The following is a 12,000-nucleotide window of genomic DNA, read 5'->3' as shown; positions in this document are numbered from 1 at the left end:
TATGTGACAAGAAAGGAAAGGTAAAAGATATGTATTTTCTAGTACCTATTATGTGCCAGATACTGTGCTATCTGCTTTCTAAATGTATCTCATGAAGAAAGGAGGGTGATAAGAAAGGATGTGCCTACTTATTTATGTTTAGAGCAAATGTGAGGAAAAACAGAAGTCATAATATGCTCATTTCCTATCCTACTGTTATTCCATGAATTCAAGTATTCTCAAGCTATGTATGATCATTGCTACCCTTTATATAGTACTTTAGATATGTTATCTCTCATTAAAACCTCACAACAACTCTGTAATATAGGTATAGCAAGTTTTACCTACTCATTTTACAGAATGGAAAATGAAAATTGGAGAGCTACATACATAGTGTCTCTAGACTTGATATATTGATAGTTTAGTTTTTGCTTGAGCTGATATTATCTTATACTGAACTAATATTATTGCATACATTTAGAAAAATGAACTTTTATTTCTAAGTGAACAGGATTAGCAGGTTGCTTTGGAGGATAGAGTAGAATCACATATTCCATCAACTTTCCTTTTGTCTTATTTGTCATGTCTCAGAAATGATTCCATTGCTTTCATCATGGAAGTATTGAATTTTACTTAATAAGCATTTTCCAATTCCCATTTTGCATATTTGATGTGTTCTAGAAATGCAATCAATAGCAACAAGACAAGAAAAAGCAATTAAAGTCAGAAGGATATGTAAGGAATAAATAAAACTGTCCCTATTTGCTTATAGTATGAAGATTCATTGGGAAAATCATAGGAAATAAAAAAGATACTAATTGAAATAATAGCTTTAGGGAAATCTTCAAATAAGTACAAAATTTATAAAAAAAATATCTGGGGACCAATCTACCAAAGCACAGGAAATATTTATATAAATTCAATTACAAAGTGTTAAAGAAATTAAGAGAAAAAAAAACCTTAAATAACAAAAGAATATTTAGTTCAGTGCTCATGGCTGGGCCTTATCAATATAGCAAAATGACAATACTACTAAGAGTAATTTACACTTTCAATGTTATACCAATCAAATTACAAGGAAATACTTTATAGAATGATAAAATAATAAGAAAATTAATTTGGAAAAACAAAAAATCTAAAATATAAGGAAATGTTTAAAAGAAATAAGGATGAAGGAGGAATAGCCCTTTTAGACTTCAGACTATATTATAAACAGTAGTCAGTAAAAACCATCTGGTATTGCTTTAAAAAATAGAACAATAGAACACAATAGGGAAAATTTAAAAAGAAAACAGCTTATAAAAGCATTTGATAAAGTGAAAAATATAAATTACCTAAGAAAAAGCTCCTTATTTGGTAAAAAAATAAAATAAAAAAAAAAACTCCTGGGAAATATATGACTGGCAGAAATTATGTTTTGACCAACATAATGCATCGTATTCCATAATATATTCTAAATAAATATTAAAGATCATACTATGAGAATGAGAAGAGAATCCTATTTCTCACAGAGCACATATACCTTTTACAGTTGTGGGTAAAATATATTTTCTTAACAAAACAAGGGATAGAGGCAATTACACAAGATAAAATAGCATTGATTACATGCCACTAAAAAGCTTTTGCATGGACAAAATCAATTCATCTATAATAAAAACAGAAGCAATCAAATGGGAAAAATATTTTGTATCTAATTTCTATGATAAGGGTTTTGTATGCAAGATGCATAAACATTTAATAAATATGTGTGATGAATAGCAATTCCTGAATAGATAAGTGGTCAAATGATATGAACAAATAGTTTTCAAAGGAAAAGTTACAAAGTATTCATAATCACACGAAAGAAGAGGAAGGGATAGTGGAAGGGAGAAGGGAAGTGAATAAACTTTTATATAATACCTATTAAGTGCCAAACACTGTGCTAAGCAGTTTAAATATATTATCTCAAGAATATCCCCAAATTATTAATAAGAGAAATGAAAATCAGCACAATAAGTGGTTATTAAGCACCTACTAAGTGGAAAATCTGTGCCAGAAGTTGGGGTACAAAGAAAATAAGACAAAGAAATATTATTTTAAAAGTTTTTATTTTGCTTAAAATGTTGATATTCAAGGTTTCTTAAAAAGACATCTTTCATGAGCTACAATTGAGCTCTTTAACAATTATAATGGAGATAAGAATACTTCTGGTAAGAATCACCATAGTATTAATTGTAATTCATGTTTGTCTAGAACTTTGAGAATTTCAAAAGGTTCTCCTCAAAGAAGGTAGAATATACAATAATATTTCTTGAAATCTATTTTCTTAGGAACTCAAAAAAAGCCATTACTTATTCTAAGTCCTTCAGAAGTAATATCCCTATAAAACTTCATAGTAGATAAACAAATATGAGTATATGGTCCCATGAATATAATTGTCACCATCAGAGTTAATGCTTCTCTCTCTATCTCTGTCTATCTCTGTCTCTCTCTCACAACTTAAATTTAATAAAAATAGGCTAATTTGAAATTAATATTTAATAATCTGTGTATAGTGAATGTCTTTTTAGGGAAAAATAAAGAACTTTTTAAAGATAAATCTGTGCTCATAGATACCCAGAGTTTGGGCTTGGTATATTTAGGTGTACTAGCATACCATAGAGATAAATGTTTCTATTGATCCCCTTATTAGTTTTAAAATCTCCTTCCTCTCTAGGGAAAGGTCATCACTAATGCTAACCAGGATATGCTGGAACAGCTTTTGTGTATACCTATCTGTGTTTTTGTACATGTGGTTCATGAAGTGTAGATTGTTCCAGGAGGATTAGAATCTCTAGTGTGATGGGTTGCTGAGCCCCTTTTCAAGTCTTCTCAACCCTCTTTCACTCAATTTTTCTGGCTCTAAGAAATTGTAGCATGCACAGGAGCCATCTCCTACCCAAGTAAACCATCTCATTATAGAGGCAAAACCCAGATAAGGGTAATCAAGAAGGTCTCAGACCTGTGGGGTGCTCAGAGCTCAGTCAGGCATTGAAGATGCCCACTATTTTCCAGCCACTGCCAGTCGTCCTGACAACAGAATTTTGATGATTCAAGGAGAGTGAAAGTGATGACTTTGCACAACTCTCTCCTTACTTAAATCCAATTTACTTGTAAGTCAACACTACATGATGTTACTGATCTTCTTTGAAAACAAAGGACAAACAACAGCTGAATTTGGTTTATGCTTTGTAACCGAAGATAGCTAAGAGAGATGGAAAGAGACTCATATGAAGAAACTGGGTAGAATGGATAGAATGCTGGACCTGAATACTTACAAATTGGGTCTTAGACACATACTGATTGTGACATTGGATCGTCAGTTGATGCTGTTTGCCTCAGTTTCTCATCCATAAAATGGTCTGGAGAAGGAAATGATAAACCAACTCCAGTATCATTGCCAAGAAAATCACTAAAGGAGTTGCAGAATCAGACGTGACTGAAGTGACTAAACAATTATTACAAAAACATGAATTTTCAAAGCCTGGGATTCCACTGTTCTAGGAAGATAATGAAATAAACATTTAACTCCAAAGAGAACTACAGCTAAGACTTTTTGATGCTTTTCAATTCAACTGGATGCAATTCAACTCAATTCAATCTATGACTCATCTACTTTCTCTCTTGGGTAAGGTACAGATTTAATCATTCCCATGGTAATTAAGTGAATGTACATACATAAATACATATATATATATAATATATACATATCAAAATATAAATATATATATTTATCCATGTACATATATATGTACCATTATACTAGGAATTTATTATAAAAATTATTCAGCTAAGAAACATTTATTAAATGCCTACTATGTTACTAATCATTGAAAGTTGTTCTCATCTTCCTCACTTTTCCAAAGCCAACCCATCTTTCAGAACCTATGTCATGTTCTGCCCCCGAATGTGATTTCTTTTACTTCACCACCCTCATAGAAATCTCTACGATTCTTCTTATCCATAAAACTCACTTGTAGGCATATTCTCTAGTGATATTATGTCACTGATTAAACTGTTAATGAATTTGGAATCTAAGAATGCAGGCTTGAATGCTAGGTCTTCTATTTACTTATTAGCTGGATATTCTGTGCAGGTTACTGAACCTCTGCTATGGCAAAATTCACTTCTCCCTTAATGCTGTTCACATAATAGGCACTTGGTAAATAACCACATACATATGAAAGTCAGACATCCTCCTGATGCTACCACCGAGGGAACACCTTCTCTATGTTGAGCAGCTTGGTGTCATTTCTAGAGCTTGTCTGCTTTTATCAATATATTCCAAGTAACAAATGCCTTTGTCATGCTACCTAATTTATGATGCTTGGCATATAGAAAAGCTTTAGTTAGTCACAAAAGGACTATTATTATCATTTGTATTGGGGAACCATTTTTAATCTTGTATTAACCTAATTTACTCCTCAGGTTCCAAGTACACAGTGTCTTCCATTTTCATTATACTTTTTTGCATTCACAGTAACATTCAAAAGCATCTCATATATTGGAAAATACAAATGCAAATGACTCGATCAAGATGCCATTACCATTTCAAATCCACATCTCTCAATTCAATCAAATAAAAGTAGATATTAAAGTAGTAGAGTTACTATATAGTATACTATACTATATATAATAATATATATTTTACTATATATCCTATATGGTGCTTAGGTTTAGGGGCTACAAAGATAAAAAACAAAAATAAAACAGTTCTTGCCTTCCAGGAGCATATGTTTTACCAGAGAGATACAAGTGAACAAATCAGTATATTATAAGAATAATTGAGGGTATAGAGAGTATTAGTAGCTAGGGGGGTTCACTAGAGAAGACACTTGAACTGAGCTTTAATGAAGAAAAGAGATTCTTGCAATAGAGATAGAGAGAAGATACTTTCCAGATGTAGAAAACAGCCAGTGATAAAATTTAGTGATAGGAGATAGGGTACAGATCATGGGGTAGCTACTTGGCCAGCTTAGCTGATGGGGATTAGGATAAAAAGAGATTGAAAAAAAAATGGAAGACAGATTGCAGAAGTCCTCATGCTAGGGCTTAGAGTTTGTATCATATCCTGTCATCAGTGGTAGGACATTAAAGATTTTTAGGAAGGAAATACAAACCTGTATTGTAGAAAGATGGTTTCAACACTTAATTGGAGGAATTGGTTAGAGAGGGGATATTCAAGGTCTCTTATTTTTAGATTAAAGACTTTCCCTTGTTGAGTCTGTCTTCTGCCCTCCCTAGATTATGGTAAGGATGGCATTCAGTGATTTTGTGCCACCTCTGAGACTGAATATTACCCTCACCATGATCCACTGCAGACAGATTGTTTAAGTTTCAGAATCGAATGGAAGAGAGACAAAGCTTATTTTGTTTGTCCCTGGTCCTTAGGACCACTGGATCTTGACAAGGTTGTTGGGAGGATCAAATGAAAATCTTTTAAAAGATCTTCCCAGAATAGCCATTTAAGGAAACATTGAGTCAAACCATCTTTCCATTTCCCATAAGGATTTACTTCTCTTGATTTTTCCACATCATGCCTCATAGACCTATTCATCCTGGAAGATCATGGATCTCATGAACATTAAAAGTTCTTTCTGCCCTTGTGGCCCATCTCTTAGTTTGGAGAATTCCCCCAAGACCTCTATTTAAAGGAAGGTGTCCAGACCAGCCAATTCTTCATTCTTTACTAAAATGTACTCCTTTGTAGTTTTCCATTATACCTCTATGTGAAATATCTTCCCTCCCCATCCTACTTTTGCCTCCCCTTTATGTGTGCGTGTGTGCGCTTTAGCTCCTTCAGGATAAGTTTTATTTCCATTTGTTTTTGTATTCCCTGTATTCAGCACCTGTGCTTAGCACCTGGCACATAGTAAGTGCTTACTACATATTTCTTGACTAACTGATATGTAAATTACTTTGCAAACCTTAAATTGTTAAATAAATGCTAATTGATATAAATATAACCATTCATATTGTGGGACACAACATACAGAATATATGTCTTCATAACAAATAGAAAAGTCTCAGAGTTTAATGGGGTCCCTTGGCAGTTAGTGTACCTCTGTGTATCTCTGGAGGCCTTCATGAAGAGTCTGACTATCACTTGCTATGGGTGTTATGGAAAGGATTATATTTTTAAGTAAAGGTTGGATTAAATGCTATTTGGTGTACCAGCAACAACAACAACAAAATCTTTGAATCTTCCAGGGCCAGAAACAATCTTGGAGGAAATATTCTGCAATGTAAAAGGCTCTTAGCCCAGATATTTCATTACATAGATGTGAAATATGGGGCAAATCAATTAATCTCTTTATATCTCACTTTCTCAAGTGTAAAATGAGGCAAATGAAACAGGATGCCTTCATCCTCTCTCCCAACTATACTGCTGGTTCATCCCATCCAAACCTTTTTTAATTTATCTGGAAACTCATCCCACCATTGGTTTATACATTGGAACTTCTCTCTCCTCCTGGACCTTTGATTAGCTAGTTGTTTCCTAGAACTTTAAATTTAATGAGGAGGTTCCCATCAAAGATTCTTCATCCTTTTCTAGGCTGTATTTCTGAGTCTTTTGCACAGGACTCCTTTCACCATAGATATAAGTATCTTCTCTCCTCCCTTTCTCTTTTGAGTTTCTGTTTATTTTCTTCTTTACTTTCAGTAGAATGCAAGATCTACAAGAGTCAGGGGAGTGTTTTCTTTTCTGCTTTTTTTTGTATTCATAGCCCTTCTGACAGTGGCTGAGATTTTGTGAACACTTAATAAATGATTGTTGATTACTAAATGACCTTTAAAGTTTCACTGGTTTTGGGGCTATGAAAAACTATAGAGGTCACTCAGTTAAAAACCCCTTTATATTAAAGAAGAGGAAAGAATAAGTGATTTGCCCCCAAGGTCACTTAAAGAGCAAAAAAATGAAACCAAGATTTAAACATATGTCCTCTGGATCTAAATGAAATACAATAGCTCTAAATATATCACTGTCACATAATGCAGTTCAGTGACCCTTGAACTCAAAGTCTTAATTGCATCTGAGCAAATTACAGGTCAGCTAGATGGGGTAAATTGCTATGCCTCGGGTCAGGCATATGAGTTCAAATTTTCCTTCAGACGCTTACTAGCTGTGTGACCTTAGGAAAGTCACTTAAGATCTTTCTAAGTTTTCTTATCTGGGGATGAAAAATGATTAATTATCAATTAATATTAATATATCAATATTAATTATTATTAACCTTTTTTCTCAAGGAGTTTATAGATAAGTAGGTGATAGATATAGATAGAAAGATAATCTCATAAACTTTAAAGAATTATTTTTAGTACAGCTACTATTATGATTCCTTAGGCTTTTCCAATGCTAGAGCCTCCCCTCTGATATTACTTTCCACCTATCCTATCTACATATATTGAACATACATAGTTCTTTGTAAGTTGTCTTCAACATTAGAATGAAATTTCCTTGAATTCAAAAATTGTGTTTTTTACCTTTCTTTTCATTCCAAGAATGTGGTACAATTTCTGGCACATAACAAATGCTTAATCATTGCTCAGTGACTGAATGATTTCCCATGCATCATTAGATTGTACTCAATGACTATTTGTTGAATAGGTTACTGTATGTTCTGCCCTATACCAAATGCTTCAAAGGAAAAGGCAGATAAGAGACATAATTCCTGCCTGCCCTCAGGTCTCTTACAATATAATTGGGGTGATTAAATGTAGGTAACAATTACAGAATCAAACAAGATTGATGAATTTAATATAATTAAGGTTGATGAGAAGAATAAATATTTATTTGGCACCTACTCCCCGTCAAGAATTGTGCTAATTTCTAGAATCTCATTTAATCCCTGGAAAAACTATGACAACATAGTAGATGCTATTATTGTCCCTATTTTATAATGGAGGAAAATAAGACAAACAGAGGTTTAATGATTTATTCAGAGTCACATAGCTAATAAATATCTGAAACCAAATTCAAACTCTGCTATTCCTAACTTCAGGCCCAATGCCAGCTTAGTTGCCTCAGTTATATAGTAAAGGCAGGAAGCTTCCTAGGCAGTCTAAAATAGAATAGAATCATTAGATTATTAGATTAATTAGATTAATCATTAGATTAGATAATCATTATTATCTAATCATTAGAAAAGAATCATTATGGGTTGGAATATGAAGAATTGTTAAGATAAGTAAATGGATACAAAATTCCAGGAAAAGATTCAGCCTCATAAAAGATAAAAAAACTGAGAATATGGAAATCAAATGGGAGAAGAAATAAAGAGATTATTATGCCTGTAAAAGAGGCATTGGATAATTTTTAAAATTTTATTTTATCATCACATGGTATATTCCTCAGAAATAACCAGAAACTTGAACTCTTATTGGCTGCGAGCCAAGTGGTTTACCTGTTCTGTGACTCAATGTCTCCATCTTCTAACAGAGCATTATCTCATTGGCTCCTACTTAGCTCACAGAGGTATTCTGTATTAATGAGTTTAATGCTTGAGGCATGCTTAGAGCTCTCTGAAAGAGAGGAGCCAATTATTATTACTATAATCATCACTTACCACACGCCTGCTTTACTTGAACCCATTACTCACGCTTCCCTCTCCCAGGAGGGACCCTCTGCATCTCTCAGGGTTCATATGTATGCCCTTTAGGGGATGAACTTAGCAAGTTCTAAATTTGGAAATGAACACTTGGAAATGTTTGAGGAATTGGCAAAAAACTGTAAAGCTTGGATTTTTTGGAAGATTTGTTCTAGGCAATGGAGAAAGGAAAGAGGATTGCCCAAATCTTTAACACAGTAACAAATTCCTCCAAGTACAGAGTCGCCTACATTTTGTTTTCTTCGCTATAACCCTGGTTTACAATGACAATTCAGATATGGAGTTCACATTTCTCAAGGAAGGAGGACTGCCAAGGTTTTTAATCTTATGCATATGTAATGTTATTCTGATTGTGTTGTGATATGGCTTCTTAAAAGCAAATTTAAGGTGGGGGGAGAAAGGGAGAGGGAAAAAAAGTAAAAAAAAAAAAAAACAAATATTCACCAACCCATATGGTCAATAATTGCTGTTTAATAGTCCTCCTATTACAAACCTAAGAAGCAGCAGTCAGAATTACCAGTAGAGGATTAATAAACAGGAATGAGTTAATAGTGCATAAAGACCTTCTAGTGGAACAGTGGGGGAGTTGAATATTCTTTTCTTAAGTCAGCTGTAAGTAATTACTACATGGTGTGCTTCTGACTATTACCATAACAGAGCAATTGGACGTGAAGAATGGATAATATTATGGACATGGAGGTATTTTTAGAATGTCAGCACTGAAGCAGGTAACTGGTCTACCACAGCACAAACCTTTAAATAAGTTTAGAAGACTTTTTTTTTTTCCTTTTTCCTCTCTTTCCCAATGACATTTAGCCCTGGAAGAATTTTTAAAAGATCAATCTAATAAATTATTTAAAATAACTTTACAAAGAGGAGGCCTGTGATATGTAAATAAGAAGGCAAGGCGAGAAGATGGGTGCGGGAGGAAGCAAAGGCCCAAAAAGCCCAGGTGTACAGAAGCATCCAGCCGCTGTTTCAGTAACTACATAATCACAGGTTCCTTCCTGTCCCTTTGAGAGCACTGCCTTCATCTGCCTGAATGCAGAGCCTGCTTGACTGGCTTTTGCTGGCTGTTCAGGTGAAAGCGAAAATATTCAAATAAGAGCTGTAACTGTGATTGCTGGAGTTGTGGGTTTTCTAAAATTGAGTTAGTCATCCTCAGTGATTTAATGATGCATATCATTTATTTTAAAATATTATTACAGGGGCATTGACTGAGATGCAGCGCCTTCTTTGCAGGACTGTCCATTATGCTATGCAGGGTTTTTCATGGACGGCTACAGGCTGAGATATTGTCTAACGGCACAACATATGTTCTCAGATAAAAACAGCTTGAGACTTTTGATTCAGAGAGTAGTAATTTTGCAAATGCACACAAATATCATTTAAGGAATATTTTGAATTTTTCAGGCTATAGGTCCTTCTTCGGCTTCCTCGCTGCACAGGGCCGATGTTGATTTTTCAATTTGCAGGTTTGTTAAGCATCATGGAATGTTTTGGTTCTCAATCAAGAATATTCTTCCCAAGTGGTTCCAAAGTCCTATGCTTGAAAATAAATGTGTGTCCTCTTTGTCTCCTAGCAGCATGTGTCCCAATGCACAATAGCAGGACAAGACAGAGAAACTCGATACCTTTGATTGTGCCATCCTATATGTTTTTAATCTGTCAGCTTAGTGGGCTGGAAGCTCTCTTCTGTCTGGGAAGCTTTCTCTCTTCTTCAGGAGGTGCTAGTGTTTGGAGTCAGGGGGGTGGGGGGCACATCGGGGAATGGTTAGCAACTGGGACTCAGGTCTTCTACCCAGCAGGGCTCCTTCTCCACGTTTTGAAATGGGAGCAGAACACAAGATAAGCCACTTCAGTGCCAGTGACCTCAGTTTCCCACCTGAGAAAAAGAAGAGATGAAGGCTATGGGTGACATGGTTATGCTTAAAGTGAACTTTGGGCAGTGCTTTGAAATCCTCAGATAAAAGATAGAGGGAAAGTGCCTTGTGGCATTTTTTTCCCCTGAACATCACATGATTAGGCTGAGTTCCATCCTTTGGCCTATTCTGATTCACCAGGAGACAAATTCCATTGTTGCAGAAAGGTGTTGCAGCTTCACATGACTGAGTGTTCTTAACACACAATAATAAGGCGAGATCAAATTATATGATATCTTGGATGATACCTCTGTTTAGTCAGGGAAGTTTAACAGAATCTAAGGGACTAGGGGAAGGAGATGCAAGGGAGAAAGGAAATTTGTGCGAAAGTTAAATGTGAAGATAGAAGAATATGTGGAGAGCAGATCCTATTTCTAGAGCATATTCTTTAAAAGGAGAATACCTGTCTTTATATGAGCATTCTTTCCCATAGTACCAAAAAAACAATGGGGAAAAGCAGGGCTAATGAACTATAATTTTACTAACATGTAATGCAAAGAAGGATTCCCCAATATGCTAAAAATCTGCAGTCTAAGATATCTCAACACTTAGCAGATGTTCTAGTCTTATGTTGCTGATTCCATAGAATTCCAAGATGTCAAAATGTCAAATTACACAGTAGTCATTTAAAAATGTATATATATATATATATATAAAATATATATATACATATTCATTTTACTTGCATTCTTACACATAGTCCTCCAGGTTTATTCCATCCCCTCCATTACATCACAAATTCCTTGAAGGCAGGATATCTATTTCCAATGTTTCTCATTTCTCCAAGACAAAAGTGTCATCAAGCAATCCAATTTAAAGAACATTTTAAAGAACAATTTAAAGAACATAAATCCATAAGCCACAAGCAATGTGCTAAGCACTACACACACAAAGGAAAGAAAATAATAAAACTCTTTGACCTCAGGAAGCTTATATTTTATTGGATGGATATGTCAAATATACAAATTAGTAAAAATACAATGAATTTTGAACAGAGGTCACTAATTATTAATAATTTTCTTAGGTTTGTTAGAATGGAGATTCCTTCCTTATATAGCTGGGATCAGTTAGCTGCTGAGGTCCTTCCTAACTCTTAAAATTCTCTTGAGACGAGGGGTAGGAAAGGAGTTTGGGAGATGAGGGAAGTCTTTACAGAGGAAGTGCTACCTGGGATCACCACTGAAAGAAGATATTTTTGAGAACTGATGTAAGGCAGCAGAAAGGAAGGCATCTCAGGAAAGGAAGATATGTTTTCTAAGAATGCTAGAAGGAAGCATATGCAGTTTTAGCTCAAGGAAGAGCTAATAGGTAAATTTATCCACAATCTAAAGTTTATGAAAGGGGATAATAAGAAATAATTGTCAAAAGGTGCTTAGGAACAGAACACAGAGAACCTTAAATGATTTTGCATTTTATTCAATAAGCATATGAAGAACTATTGAAGAAATTTGAGTAAAGCAGGGACCATGCTT

This window comes from Sarcophilus harrisii, chromosome 2 (assembly GCF_902635505.1).
Source record: "Sarcophilus harrisii chromosome 2, mSarHar1.11, whole genome shotgun sequence".
Lineage (NCBI taxonomy): Eukaryota > Metazoa > Chordata > Mammalia > Dasyuromorphia > Dasyuridae > Sarcophilus > Sarcophilus harrisii.
The sequence above is the reverse complement of the archived record's forward strand: the minus strand, read 5'-3'. Positions refer to the sequence as shown.